Genomic DNA, 15581 nt, shown 5'->3' with positions numbered 1-15581 from the left:
CTGGTGGAGGTATCAGGGGTAGAGGGTGTTGGAACTGCACAACCTCCTCTCTGGGGAGGTCTGGGCTGCTTAGCATGAGAAATGAGGCTTGTCTCTGTCTTCTGCTACATAACTCCCAGAGCAGGAGGACTCATCTACCCAGCACACATTACCTGCCTGCCTACCTTAGCCTGCTGTACCCATAGGAAACACACAACACACACACAAGGGAAATGGAGTGAGACGGAAAACAATTGTGTTTCTAACTCTCCTTTCTTCTAACTAGTTCTCCCACACATCACATTTTTTTAATTTTTATAAAGTATGATTTTTATAAACGTGTATAAAGGGTTAAGTACACAGCTACTAGCTTACCATCAACATAAACATGTGATCATTCCTGGAGTGGTTCTTTCTCTGTGTTCTGCAAAGTGGTTTCCTGATGAAGTTCCGCCTGTCATATTCCTTGGTTGCACCGTTACCCTGTTCAAACAGTTAACCATCAACTGGAAATGAATAATTTATGCAATTTGGAACACCTCGTTGAGAATAATATTATTTCACATTTCCATGTCAAGTGTGGCCCATTATATTGAGCTAAGTGTCTCGTTCCACCCAGGAGCAGCCTATCACTCAGGAGCAGCCTATCACTCACTCAGGGTGTCAGCTGGAACCAGGAGAACACATGGAAATGAGAGCAGGAGTCTAAGAGATAGATGGAGGATGACAGACGTGTGTGTTTGTGTGTGTGTGTGTGTGTGTGTGTGTGTGTTTGTGTGTGTGTGTGTGTGTGTGTGTGTTTGTGTGTGTGTGTTTGTGTGTGTGTGTGTGTTTGTGTGTGTTTGTGTGTGTTTCTGTGTGTGTGTTTGTGTTTGTGTGTGTGTGGTTGTGTGTTTGTGTGTGTGTGCGTGTTTGTGTGTGTGTGTGTGTTTGTTTCTGTGTGTGTGTGTGTGTGTGTGTTTGTTTCTGTGTGTGTGTGTGTGTGTGTGTGTGTGTGTGTTTCTGTGTGTGTGTGTGTGTGTGTGTGTGTTTGTTTCTGTGTGTGTGTGTGTGTGTGTGTGTGTGTGTGTGGTTAAATCTCTGTGTGGTTGATTCCTACAGACACAGCGTACGTGCGAGTGTTCATCAGCGACGTCAACGATAACAAACCGGTGTTTGCTCAGCGGCTTTACGAAGTTGGCGTTGACGAGGATGCCGACGTGGGCCTGGCGGTCGTCACTGTCAGCGCTAACGATGAAGACGAAGGTAGGCATGAGGCAGCCGAGCTAATGATGAGGATGAAGGTAAGCATGGAAAACACCCAGAACTCCTTTACTGAGGGTGTAATGTCCTTGTTCTGGAGAGCCCAGGTTCAGACAGGGAACCTGTGAGAGGATCAATATTTCAGCAGGGCTCTAAAAACCTTAGGCAAGTTTTATTTTCCAGATCCCAGAATGACCACACTTCCCCCCTGGTGCCACACCAGACCAGGGTCGTCTGTCAGTCAGACTACTGTACGCTCCTCCAGTACTTTAGCCCAACTAGCAGGCTAAATTAGCAGTGAAAAGAGTTGAGTTATATAAAAATGACTCCCCAATGGACAGTCTAGCAGACTGGTTTTGGCTCTAATGAACACTTCTGCTTGGCTGGTGACACTGCGCTGGAATTGAAAGCATCCATTTTCTTGTGTGATAAAACCCCCCACATACGGTATGTAGTAAACACAGAAACATGCAGTACGGTAGGTGGGTGGGGTTTGGGTTGTAAACCAGCTGTACAGTGCTGGCCTTACATCTGTGTTTGGTTATTAATCGAGCATTTATGTAAATGGTGCAGGGGCAGGACAGGGGTAGAGGCTTAGGGCATAGGAACCACCAGCTACTGACATGGAGGCTAGCTCTCTGCAGCCGGGAGAGACGCCCACATCTGTCTTGTTTAAAACCTCCTCACCCCGCCATGACTGTTCTGAGCCTACCACAGTCCAGGAGAAGCACTTTGTCTGGCGGTTTGGTGTTACAGTTTTTCTCAATCGTTTAAACATGTTTTCTGAAAGAAAACCAAATTTCCTCAAACCACAAAACACACCCAAAATGCAAACCCCAACTCATCTGCAAAATGACACTTTCAAAGCAATCAAAACAATAATAACTCTTCTCAAAATGGTATTTTGTGTTCCAATGACACACACAGCCATTATGAGTAGACACTTCTAAGCACCAGTTGAACACTGATGTGCTGAATGGAAAACACTAGTAGTATGAATGGAGAACACTAGTAGTATGAATGGAGAACACTAGTAGTATGAATGGAGAACACTAGTAGTATGAATGGAAAACACTAGTAGTATGAATGGAGAACACTAGTGGTATGAATGGAGAACACTAGTAGTATGAATGGAAAACACTAGTAGTATGAATGGAAAACACTAGTAGTATGAATGGAAAACACTAGTAGTATGAATGGAGAACACTAGTAGTATGAATGGAAAACACTAGTAGTATGAATGGAGAACACTAGTAGTATGAATGGAAAACACTAGTAGTATGAATGGAGAACACTAGTAGTATGAATGGAAAACACTAGTAGTATGAATGGAAAACACTAGTAGTATGAATGTAAAACACTAGTAGTATGAATGGAAAACACTAGTAGTATGAATGGAAAACACTAGTAGTATGAATGGAGAACACTAGTAGTATGAATGGAGAACACTAGTAGTATGAATGGAAAACACTAGTAGTATGAATGGAGAACATGGGGGGGGGGGGTCAATAGTTGGGCTACAGATCACCAAAGGCCTGTCTGAACAGGTGGGTCTGCAAGAGTTTTTTTAAAGAGTTCTCAGAAGTTGAGGCTCTCAGGTCCTGGGGTAGGGCATTCCAGAGCCTAGGGGCCGTCGCCCCAAAGGCTCGGTCACCCTTAGTCTTTAGCCTGGTCACCCTTAGTCTTTAGCCTGGTCAGAGGCTCGGTCACCCTTAGTCTTTAGCCTGGTCACCCTTAGTCTTTAGCCTGGTCACCCTTAGTCTTTAGCCTGGTCACCCTTAGTCTTTAGCCTGGTCACCCTTAGTCTTTAGCCTGGTCACCCTTAGTCTTTAGCCTGGTCACCCTTAGTCTTTAGCCTGGTCACCCTTAGTCTTTAGCCTGGTCACCCTTAGTCTTTAGCCTGGTCAGAGGCTCGGTCACCCTTAGTCTTTAGCCTGGTCACCCTTAGTCTTTAGCCTGGTCACCCTTAGTCTTTAGCCTGGTCACCCTTAGTCTTTAGCCTGGTCCGAACCACCACCAGGAGCCCCTGGTCGGACGACCTCAGGGACTGGGAACAACACAGAAATATAGTAGAAACAAAATTATTTATTTATTTTTTCTCAAAATACTGCAGCCTATACATCACAGCGAACACAACTTGAAGTGCAAATGATTTGTTCAGAACAAACAATAGAAAATAGACCTGTAGGTTAAAATCGAAATAATAAAAGAATCCTGTCGTCTGTTCTTCCTCCAGTCTCTCCCACCACGCCGTATACAGTCCTGTAATATCTCAGTTCTGCAAAAGAAACAAATACAGTCAAATACTCAAAATACCATGCAGTAACAATACAGTAGATTACTGTATTCACAAAGTACAGTTCCCAATGCGAGTAGATCTCTTAACTATTCTCATTTCTGAAAGTCCAAATGATGGGATGCAAGTGAGAAACGGCTCAAGTTGGGTTGAACCCTTCTTCCTCTTCCTCCTCCTCTTCTCTCACTCCTCCGCCTCTCTTCAATGTCTCCATCCATGTCTCTCCAGACCAGGCGCTCCTCTGTGGCCCTTTTACAGTGTTGCTAAAGCTCTGATTGCAAATTGCACAACAGCCTTGGAAATGTAAGTGCAGCCATTTGAATGGCAGTGTGTTCCATGTGAACAGAATAAGATTTTATTCAATACATTTGTGCAAAATATATATAATAAATATATAATTGTGCGCAGCGTTTTGACAAAAGGAAATGTGTGTGCAGTTCAGCACGATTGGTTTAGAGTTGGTCGATGGTTTTCAGATTGTGCACATCGTGTCTTAACCTAAGACACATCGTGTCTTAAACCCCGAGAAAAACAGTAATAGCACAGATTAGTATAATATATTATTAACATGTGGCTCCTTTCACACAACAGACAGATAGAGAGGGGAGACCTTAATGTCGTACATCCGGATGATTACCTTGTCTCACCCAGGGTTAGCCGTCTGGAGGGTCTCCATGGAGGCCAACCAGAGCACTTTGTACTTCCTCTACCTATCTACTTCCTGTGACCTCTCTCCCAGATAGTCCTCCCCAGGAGGATCTTGGGTAGCGAAGCAAGCGCCATTACTTTTTGCTGCCTTCATTTGTAATTAGAGCTTGATGGTCACCAAGGTGCCACCAGGTCCCCAGTCTGGCAGATTACTCACGTGAAATACAGAGTAAATAAATCAAAACCAATAAAAAGATGGAACCAAACCAAGGTTATTATAGTTAACGAAAACTAACTAAAAAACGAAAACTAGGTGTGAAAAAACATTTTAGTTAACTGAAATAAAAATAAAAACTAGGCTTTACAAAAAAACGATAACTAACTAAAACTGTATTGTGTGTTTACAAAACGAACTAAAATAAACTAAAATTGTAGAGAAAATGTCCTTAGTTTTAGTCTTTTTCATTTCATACATAAGCCTAGTCTATCTAATCTATCCTCCATTATTTCTTTAGCTGTGCTCTGCGCAGATGTAATCTGAGTTCGCCAGATGGTTTGTTTTGCACAGAGTGTAACAACATGAGCTCACGAGATCAGGATGGTCTCACGAGGCTAGCGCAGAAAAAAACAACTAAAACTAATACTGAAACTAATAAAAACTAAACTAAAACTAAGCATTATCAAAAAATAAAAAATAAACTAAACTAGCAAATCTGCTTTAAAAACTAATTAAAACTAAACTGAAATCGAACACAAAAGTTAAAACGATATAAAAATAAAAACTAATGAAAAAAGCAAAACTATTATAACCCTGAACCAAACACACCCCGCCCCCAGGACCGCTCCAGGACGGGGGCTTTTCATGCTCTTAGAATATCATCAAGTTTGGGGTTCGATTCCTCGTATGCCACAACATCTACGTAGGTATTCCATCGGTCTCTAGTAGCACGCTGCCCTGCTGTGTTGCATCTCCCATCTCAGATCTCTTCTTCCCTCTCCACCAGGCGCCAACGCCAAACTACGTTACCAGATCACCTCTGGCAACACGGGCGGAGTGTTTGACATGGAGCCGGAGGTGGGCACCATCTTCATCTCCCAGCCGCTGGACTACGAGCAGCAGAAGCGGTACAAGCTGCTGGTGCTGGCGTCCGACGGCCGCTGGGAGGACTACGCGGCCGTGGTGGTCAACGTGGTCAACAGGAACGACGAGGCGCCCGTCTTCTCCGTCAACGAGTACTACGGCTCCGTCACCGAGGAGATGGATGGCTCGCCCGGCTTCGTCCTGCAGGTGTGTGTGTGTGAGTGTGTGTGTGTGTGTGTGTGTGTGTGTGTGTGTGTGTGTGTGTGTGTGTGTGTGTGAGTGTGTGTGTGAGTGTGTGTGTGCGATAGTCTGGAGTGTGTGGACTAGGCCGTGCGGGCCCTGTTGATACATGGTGGAGTTCTGGTATTGAAGATTCAAGTGTAGAGAGCAAGGAAGTAGAACGCTGGAACAGAATTGTAGATCAGACTCAATATTTATTGAGTCCAACAGCAGACGGGATCCTGGGTCAATCACAGTACTCAGTGTGATCAGACCACCTAGCATTGAGTTTGTTCCATCTACATAGTCACGGTGGATTCTATACATAGTTCAGTCTTACACCCTTATACATCCGTGCATCAGTGTCTAGTTGGCTTTTACTGTTTGCACCTGGTCTTCCCTCTGTTCCTAGATTCTGACCATATGTGTCCTAGAGATGGAAACAGCTTAAGAACAGGAAAAATAGACGAGTCAGCAGAAAACCTCTTATCACCTGTCTAACCTGAGCACGCGCACACTCAACACATGTATGTGTTCTGGATGTTTCCCCCCAGGTGACGGCCACTGACCCAGACAAAGACGCGGACCAGGGCGCCATACGCTACTCTCTCCACGGCCAGGGGGCGGAGTCACAGTTTGTCATCAACGACATCACGGGGGAGATGTACACCCAGCGGACCCTGGACCGCGAGGAGCGCGCGGTGTGGCGCTTTGTTGTCCTGGCGACAGACGAAGAGGGGGAAGGTCTGACCGGCTTCACCGACGTCATCATCATCGTGTGGGACGTCAACGACAACGCTCCCGCCTTCCCCTGCGCCCCCGACAACTGCCTCGGCAACGTGCCGGAGAACTCCGCCCCCGGAACCTTCGTGGTGGAGATGACGGCCGCGGACCTCGACGACGCCGCCGTGGGACACAACGCCATCCTGACCTATCGGATCGTACAGAACGCCCGCGACACCAACGGACACGAACTGTTCTCCGTCGACGCCAGCACCGGGACCGTGTCGGTGGCGAGCGGCGGGCTGGACCGGGAGGAGGCGGAGACTCACCGGCTGGTGGTGGAAGCGACGGACGGAGGGGGGTTGACCGGAACGGCCACCGTCACCGTGACGGTAACGGATCTGAACGACCACGTGCCCCGGTTCAAGGAGGAGACGTGCGGGGCGCGGCTGTCGGAGACGAGCGAGCCGGACGCGGCGGTCCTGGAGGTGACCGCTGTGGACCCGGACGCCGGACGCTACGGTCAGCTGGGTTTCAGCCTGGTGGCCGGCGACCCGGAGCAGCGGTTTTACATGGCGAGCGTCCGTCAGGAGCAGACCGCCACCCTGAGGCTGAGGCACCAGCTGGACTACGAGAGGCCCGGCGAGCGCCGCTTCAACCTGACCGTCAGGGTGGAGGACGCCGACTACTCCAGCCTCGTCCACTGCATCGTCCAGCTGGAGGACGAGAACGACAACCCCCCGTATTTCTCCCCTCAGCCCTCATCCCTGCCCGCCCTGGCCGAGGATGCGGCGGTGGGGGTCAGCGTCGGCCAGGTGCAGGCCAGCGACCCCGACTCTGGCCTGAACGGTATGACGGTCTACTCCATCCGTCCTGAATCGGACCCTCTGGGCCAGTTCTCCGTCGACCAAGCCGGGGTCATCGCGGTCGCCGGCCCGCTGGACAGGGAGGAAATAGACGAGTACGAGCTGGTTGTCATAGCGACGGACCAGGGCGTTCCGAGGCTGTCTGCCAGCACCACGGTGACGCTGAGCCTCCTGGACGTCAACGACAACGCGCCGGAGCTGGAGGCGGGCTACGCCCCCCTCCTTTGGGAGAACAGCCCCGCCCCCCAGCGGGTCTGGCTCAACGCCACCTCCCCCCTGCTGCACGTGCGAGACAGGGACGCCCCCGAGAACGGCCCGCCCTTCGCCCTCTCCCTACCCCCCCTCTTCGCCCCGGACTTCCACCTGCAGGACCACGGCAACGGCAGCGCCACGCTCACCGCCCTGCGCGCCTTCGACCGCGAGAGGCAGAAGGAGCTCCGCCTCCCCATCATCATGGCCGACAGCGGCCGTCCGCCCATGACTGGCACCGCCACCCTCACCGTTTCCATAGGCGACCGGAACGACAACGCCCACCAGGGAGGGGAGAAGGAGGTGTATGTCCACAGCCGCAAGGGTGAGTCCCTTTTTAACCACACACACACACACACACACACAAACACATACACACACACACACACACACACATAATGGCCATGACATGTTTGATTTAGTTCCAGTTACTCTGCGATCAATGAAATGCACCTCCTCGCATAGTTCTACAGTTTTCCCAGCCTAAGTATAGATTTGGCGGAGGTTGACTAAGACTTAACCTGCATGTAGAATCTTTTTTCAATGTACGCAGCACTGTCTGCATCCTTAATCACTATTATTGCCAGTCATGTATACCTACCTTTGTGATGGTTTCTGTTGTATTAAACTTCATTTACAAGGAAAGCAGACATTTTGTTTGATCTTATCATCGATCACGCTCTGAGGAAACCTCTCAGATGGCAGGGTTCTGTCTCAGCTGGCCAGAATCAATTATGAAAGATAATTTCTTGTCTCTGATTTTCATGAAGCGTACGCTGCTCTGTCTGTTCTTTTCAATGAAAAGTCAGCCACCTGCTGAATTAATTTTTCTTTTGAGGCCAGCGCCGTATTTTTGAGAAGCGCCACCCGCCCATGATGAGAACTTGAGAACATGGACGGATTAGCTGTAAGGTTGTTATTTGTGTTTGGATGTCATGCACACACAACACACACACACACACACACACACACACTGGGACTGTAGTTCTTGTTGAGAGCAGGGATTTAGCGCCACAGACGGCTGTTTACCCAGCTGCAGTATCTGCCTCTGCTCTGGCGTGGCGTAGTAACATAATCCGTGATGAGATAGTGAGCTAGTCTTACTCCTCTAAGCTCTCCACACTCTCTCTGATGGGTAGAGCACAGGCCGAGATTGAGCGATAGAGGAAGAGAAAGGGGGGTGGGAGGAAGAGAGAGGGAGGTTCTTATTTGGGTAGACTGCATTTCACAGTTGCGGAGCTAAAAGAAGGCGCTAGAACAGAGAAACAGATAAGAGAACCCGGGGACAGAGATAAGAGTCTACATCAGTGGCTTTTCCCTTCAGACAACATCAATATGTATGTGTGCGTGTATCTGCTTGTGTGTGTGTGTGCGCTGTGTGTGTTTGCGTCTGTGTGATTGTGCACGATAACGTGCGCGCCCTTCGGACAGGGAGGGTGCCCACTATGGAGCTGGGGAAGGTGTACGCCCCCGACCCTGACGACTGGGACAACAAGACCTACGTGCTGGAGAAAGGGGTCACCAGGTAGGGTCTCCCCTCACTCTGTTCACAGACTCACAGGTACAAGTCCGATCGGTTGGTAAAACGATAGCCCTTTAAATAACACATTTTATGTCGGCTACCGTCTCTGCTGTAGCTAATCCAAAAGAGCAGTTCGCAATTCAGACCGGTCAAACTGAGAAACGTAGCCTACATTAGGCTGTAGTCTAAGCAGGCAACCAGATTGTCAGACAAGCCTAGTATAGCCTCACTGTAGCAGTGCTTTACTGCCCCTAGTGGTTGCAGGTTGTAATGTTTTTTTACCGCCGCTGCCGCTGGACAGCCCCACCGACTTATAGTTCTGAGGACAGTATGGGCTTACAGTACGTACAATCTGCACACATGCTATGATGTCTCGTTTTAGCGAGGTTAGAGTGAGGGACCTGTATGTCTATAGGAGCCCTCTCTGAAACATGCATACGTTTACATTCATGCTATCAAGGCGTTTATTCTACAAGCGAGAGGAAGGGCTGATTCCTGACTCCTCAAACAGTGCTACAAGAGTCCTGAGTCTGAAATCAAAATCATCTAATCACAGGGCCTTCAGCATTCTGGACCCCTCCCAAGATGCATCGCAGGAAATAGCGAGAGAGAGAGAGAGAGGGATTTAATCGCAGCCAATCAGCAATGATTGCTTTCCTATGGATTGCAATCAGATTATAACGAGGCAATCCGAATATGAATGTAATATCTCCTGATGGTTAAACGGTTGTGGTGGCCTCTGGCGAATAAGACAGGATCATACCCTTCATTGATTTGACAAGTTATGTCAACCCAATTACAGTTTCCATGGTAACGTTGTTTATTTTTTATTTTGTATTTTGTATGAGTCAGGGTTAGGTTTAATTCGGATTCAATTCAGCCAATTTAAAAATTGAACTCAAAACAAATCCACGATTTAAGCTAGGAAAACGATTTGTTGTTGTTTTGTATCATCGATAACTCTTGTAACATTGATCATTATGTTTACACTTTAACCTTGTCTACCTTTCTGAATTCACTGGAGTAAAACTGAATTAACCACAGCCCTGGTAGGAGCAGCAGAACAGCCACTCACTCTTAAGTATAGAGGACATACAGTTGTCCTTTCATTCATCTTACAGTATTTATGTCTGTCTCTTTCCACATCTCCCCCCTCTCTCCTCTCTTTCCACATCTCCCCCCCATCTCTCCTCTCTTTCCACATCTCCCCCCCTCTCTCCTCTCTTTCCACTCCCCACTCATCCTTTATCTCCCCCTCTCTCCTCTCTTTCCACATCTCCCCCCTCTCTCCTCTCTTTCCACATCTCCCCCCCTCTCTCCTCTCTTTCCACACCCCACTCATCCTTTATCTCCCCCTCTCTCCTCTCTTTCCACATCTCCCCCCCTCTCTCCTCTCTTTCCACTCCCCACTCATCCTTTATCTCCCCCTCTCTCCTCTCTTTCCACTCCCCACTCATCCTTTATCTCCCCCCTCTCTCCTCTCTTTCCACTCCCCACTCATCCTTTATCTCCCCCTCTCTCCTCTCTTTCCACACCCCACTCATCCTTTATCTCCCCCCTCTCTCCTCTCTTTCCACTCCCCACTCATCCTTTATCTCCCCCCCTCTCTCCTCTCTTTCCACATCTCCCCCCCATCTCTCCTCTCTTTCCACATCTCCCCCCCTCTCTCCTCTCTTTCCACACCCCACTCATCCTTTATCTCCCCCTCTCTCCTCTCTTTCCACATCTCCCCCCCTCTCTCCTCTCTTTCCACATCTCCCCCCCTCTCTCCTCTCTTTCCACATCTCCCCCCTCTCTCCTCTCTTTCCACATCTCCCCCCCTCTCTCCTCTCTTTCCACATCTCCCCCCCTCTCTCCTCTCTTTCCACTCCCCACTCATCCTTTATCTCCCCCTCTCTCCTCTCTTTCCACATCTCCCCCCCTCTCTCCTCTCTTTCCACTCCCCACTCATCCTTTATCTCCCCCCTCTCTCCTCTCTTTCCACTCCCCACTCATCCTTTATCTCCCCCTCTCTCCTCTCTTTCCACATATCCCCCCCTCTCTCCTCTCTTTCCACACCCCACTCATCCTTTATCTCCCCCCCTCTCTCCTCTCTTTCCACATCTCCCCCCCTCTCTCCTCTCTTTCCACTCCCCACTCATCCTTTATCTCCCCCCCTCTCTCCTCTCTTTCCACTCCCCACTCATCCTTTATCTCCCCCTCTCTCCTCTCTTTCCACATCTCCCCCCCTCTCTCCTCTCTTTCCACACCCCACTCATCCTTTATCTCCCCCCCTCTCTCCTCTCTTTCCACATCTCCCCCCCTCTCTCCTCTCTTTCCACATCTCCCCCCCTCTCTCCTCTCTTTCCACATCTCTCTCCTCTCTTTCCACATCTCCCCCCCTCTCTCCTCTCTTTCCACATCTCCCCCCCTCTCTCCTCTCTTTCCACATCTCTCTCCTCTCTTTCCACATCTCCCCCCCTCTCTCCTCTCTTTCCACATCTCCCCCCTCTCTCCTCTTTTTCCACACCCCACTCATCCTTTATCTCCCCCTCTCTCCTCTCTTTCCACATCTCCCCCCCTCTCTCCTCTCTTTCCACTCCCCACTCATCCTTTATCCCCCCCTCTCTCCTCTCTTTCCACTCCCCACTCATCCTTTATCTCCCCCTCTCTCCTCTCTTTCCACTCCCCACTCATCCTTTATCCCCCCCTCTCTCCTCTCTTTCCACTCCCCACTCATCCTTCACCCCCCCCTCTCTCTCTCTCTTTTCACCGCTGAGAAGACTTCTCTCTTCCCTCACTCATCTGTTTATACATCTCCTCATCACCTACCTCTTCTCTCTTAACCAGACCTCAGGTCAGCTGATCAGATAGAAACCTCTTCTCTCTTCCAGGTACTTCACTCTGAACCAGACCTCAGGTCAGCTGATCATCAGACAGAAACCTCTTCTCTCTTCCAGGTACTTCACTCTGAACCAGACCCTAGGTCAGCTGATCATCAGATAGAAACCTCTTCTCTCTTCCAGGTACTTCACTCTGAACCAGACCCCAGGTCAGCTGATCATCAGATAGAAACCTCTTCTCTCTTCCAGGTACTTCACTCTGAACCAGACCTCAGGTCAGCTGATCATCAGATAGAAACCTCTTCTCTCTTCCAGGTACTTCACTCTGAACCAGACCTCAGGTCAGCTGATCATCAGATAGAAACCTCTTCTCTCTTCCAGGTACTTCACTCTGAACCAGACCTCAGGTCAGCTGATCATCAGACAGAAACCTCTTCTCTCTTCCAGGTACTTCACTCTGAACCAGACCTCAGGTCAGCTGATCATCAGACAGAACACCCCTATGGGCAGTTACTGGCTGAAGGTTTGGGTGTCGGACACCGTGTGGCCAGACACAGTCTCGGGGGTCAAAGTTCACGTTAGAGAGCTGGAGGAGGAGGCCATCCAATCATCCGCTTCCCTGCGTCTGACAGGTACTGTCGCCATAGTACCTGAAACTGTATAACTAACGCTGTGGTCCTCCCACTCCACTTATATGTGCAGTGACTCATGGGCTGCCAGACACACATTTTCTCTATTTCTCCTGAACTGTACAGCCAAATACATATAGCACATACAGCATACACAGTACCGCAGCTTTATCCATTTGTCCATGCTCACCAGGAGCATGTCTGTGAACTGCCACAGATGGCTGCTTTCTCCATGTGATTGTTCCTCCCATCAATCTGCCTTTGACAGCAGCGCATTCTCTGCGATGTTGTTGTTATAGCTACAGTATGAAGAATGAAGTTGATTTTTGTTGGGTTGGCTTCAGAAAAATAGCAGCTGTCAAATTCTGTGATAAAGAGATGCAAAGTTGTACAAACAGTTATGATCAGCAGTTGATGAGCTGTCAAAAAGGCACTGGCCTTTGATGGGAGCTTTGTTCTGCAGCAATCCCAGGTACAGTATGTCTCTTGAATATTCAAGAATCAACATTCAGCATCAGCAACCTACACCAATTAATGCCAGAATGTATATCCGTTCTTAAAGGAGTAGTAAAGGGAAGAATCATGTTTAGCCCTGTTTTAAGGTTACTTATGATCATATACAATGGTTCCGATCAAAAAGTTGACAAAACTAGCACTTCTGATATGATGATGAAAGTCTGATAATTTCTCTACCACCGTTTTGGTCATACAATGGATGTGGGTGGGCACTGTGAAAAATCATTCAAAAAACATGTTAAACTCTCAATTTCAAAGACAAGAAACTCACTGAGGTATTGGTTGGCGTTCTGACATATAATTCGCCATAAAGTAAGATTCTAGTTCATCTGGAAAGGCTTTTTAAAATATTTAGCATAGACCTATTTAGTCGCAGCACATACGTGTGTAAACTTCCGCAAACTAGGTAGCCTAGCAACATAAACAATAACGATAGCTACCGTAAGTAGTTCCGCTTCCTGAATCCCCTCTGCGGATTGATCTACACATCTACTGTACAATGGTCGCGTCAATACAAGTCAATGGATTTCATAAAATGATCAATAAAACCCTACAAGATTCATACTTTACGGTGGATTTGATGTCAGAACACCAACGGACACCAATTACCCCCTCGGTGAGCTTCTTGTCTTTGAAATCGAGAGTTTAACATCTTTTTGAATGAGGTGCCCACCCACATCCATTGTATGACCTAAACGGTGGTAGAGCAATTATCAGACTTTCTCAAAAGTGCTAGTTTTGTCAACGTCAAAAGTGCTAGTTTTGTCATCTGAACCATTGTATATGATCATAAGTAACCTTAAAACATGGCTAAACATGATTTTTCCCTTTACTACTCCTTTAAAAGGTGTAAAAATGTATTAACGTATCTGGGAAGTGGGCATATACTGTAGCGAGAGGAAAGATCAACGCTGGTGGACTCTGACATTCAAACCTCCATGTGATGATCAGAATCCAGGCCCATTAGAACTTCAGGTGGACCATTCTCACTCTGCCGAGACTAAAGTTTACTTTTTACCCTTTTCCTGGTTTCTTCAGAAGATGGCTCATCCTTTAAACCTGATTAAGATTGTGGAGAGACAGAATGTCCTTGTAGATAAATGCAGTGACGCATTTGAATGCAGTTAAAATACCCGAGGCCTTGTGAGTGAGTGAATCAGAGTTGTGTGCGTCAGACACAGAGATACCCAAAACAAAAAATGTTTGTGGTGCACTTGATTTAACTCCAAGGTTGTCGATTTTTGGCGGGAGGGGGTGGAGGGGCGGTTCTCCCTTGCTTTCATGCTATTGCTACAGGGTAATGATGCTATATTGAGCACATCTCATTGTTTAAAGCGGCTCTGCTCTGTCTGCTGCAGGCATCACTGCCAGAGAGTTTATCGACCCCGGCGCTACAGAGAAGAAGAAGAGTGGACTGGACATGCTACGAGACTTCCTGTCTAGGCAGCTGTCTGTCAAATCTGGCTGCGTTGACATCTTCAGCCTGACGGATGTTGGGGAGAAGACGCTGGATGTCCGTTTCTCCGTGTTCACCAGCGTCTACCTCCGCCCCGAGAAGCTACACAGCTACCTCGCCGCGCATAAAAAGAAGGTAGTGGGTTCTAGCTACTCATCTGGCAGATAGGCATCTGAGCCATCTGGGTACACAGCAGCTCGGTGGGAGAGATAATCTTCCTTGAACATTCATGTTGCTCTTTTCATTTTCACGCCCGCTCTCCCTCCACGTTCGTTTTTCCCCCCCGTATACCTTCCATCTTTCTCTTTATCTTCCACGCCTGGAACCAATCTCTCCTTTAATCTCTCTCTGTTCCGTCCTCGATTCTGTAACGCTAACATCTTCCTTTTGTCTTCCCCCTCTCCTTTATCCACCTCCTCCACCTCCCTTCTTCCCTCCCTATGCCCCGCCCCCTATCCCCCAGCTGCAGTCTGTGTTGCGCGTGAACGTGTCCCAGGTGCAGGTGGACGAGTGCGTGAACTCGGACTGTGGGGCCGCCGGTGGCTGCTCCACCCGCCTCAGCGTCAGCGACACCCCCACCCTGGTGGACGCCGGCGGCGCCGCCCTGGTGTCCGTGACCGTCGCGTCCTCCGCCGTGTGCGGCTGCTCGGCCAGGGGGCGTGTCCATCAGAGCTGCTCCTCCTACCCCGCCAACCCCTGCCTCAACGGGGGCACCTGCCTCGACACGCAGGGCGGCTACAGGTGAGCGGTTACCACGGCAACGCAAGTCCCTCACCTGACCGACCGCAGAGACGCACGCAGCTTCACCTGAGCTGAGCTTCAGCTGACCCGGTTAATGTGATTTTCAATTCTCAAATAAATTCAACTATCATAGCCTGTCGAGTGAAGAATAAGAGTGTTGTTTCTAGATAACTGGAGATCATCTTGAGACCTTCCATCTGGTCCAAACGTATGTACTCTAAGATCCAGCACCTGGCCTACTAAGGCTGGATATGCGCACAGCTCTTTTGGCTTTTGGACTAGAGCATAGGCTGAATGCCTGGGGATCACCATCATATCACAGCTGCTGTTTGTGGTTCTTTATCTGGTTGATCTGCTGCAGCACTGTAAACATCGCTACACTCGGTAGAACCAATGGAAATGGATAAACCTGTAGTCCTCATAGTTACGTCACCAAAACTAAGCCACCGTGTCCTGATGGAGGAGGGGAACATTGGGACTGTTTGCAAAAACAAAATACTACTAAACGGATGATATTAACCAAACATCTTGGTCGACTATCTTGGTGGTGGTGGCGCTGGTAGAAACCCCATCTCTCTGGCGCAGTTTGCAG

The 15581-nt window shown here is 48.6% G+C and overlaps 1 pseudogene across 1 annotated transcript in view; it reads left to right on the top strand.

Moving 5' to 3' along the window:
* The window catches only part of LOC311320997 (neural-cadherin-like), a 182722-nt pseudogene that overhangs the window by 91454 nt on the left and 75687 nt on the right, over nucleotides 1-15581 (top strand). Inside the window, exons 16-22 of the transcript in view lie at nucleotides 1081-1224; nucleotides 5170-5453; nucleotides 6020-7628; nucleotides 8735-8828; nucleotides 12095-12279; nucleotides 14151-14383; nucleotides 14712-14989. The product of the transcript in view is annotated as a neural-cadherin-like (transcript). The remainder of the gene's footprint in view (nucleotides 1-1080; nucleotides 1225-5169; nucleotides 5454-6019; nucleotides 7629-8734; nucleotides 8829-12094; nucleotides 12280-14150; nucleotides 14384-14711; nucleotides 14990-15581) is intronic.

This window comes from Borostomias antarcticus (genome assembly GCF_949987555.1).
Source record: "Borostomias antarcticus genome assembly, chromosome: 18".
Lineage (NCBI taxonomy): Eukaryota > Metazoa > Chordata > Actinopteri > Stomiiformes > Stomiidae > Borostomias > Borostomias antarcticus.
The sequence above is the reverse complement of the archived record's forward strand: the minus strand, read 5'-3'. Positions and strand labels throughout refer to the sequence as shown.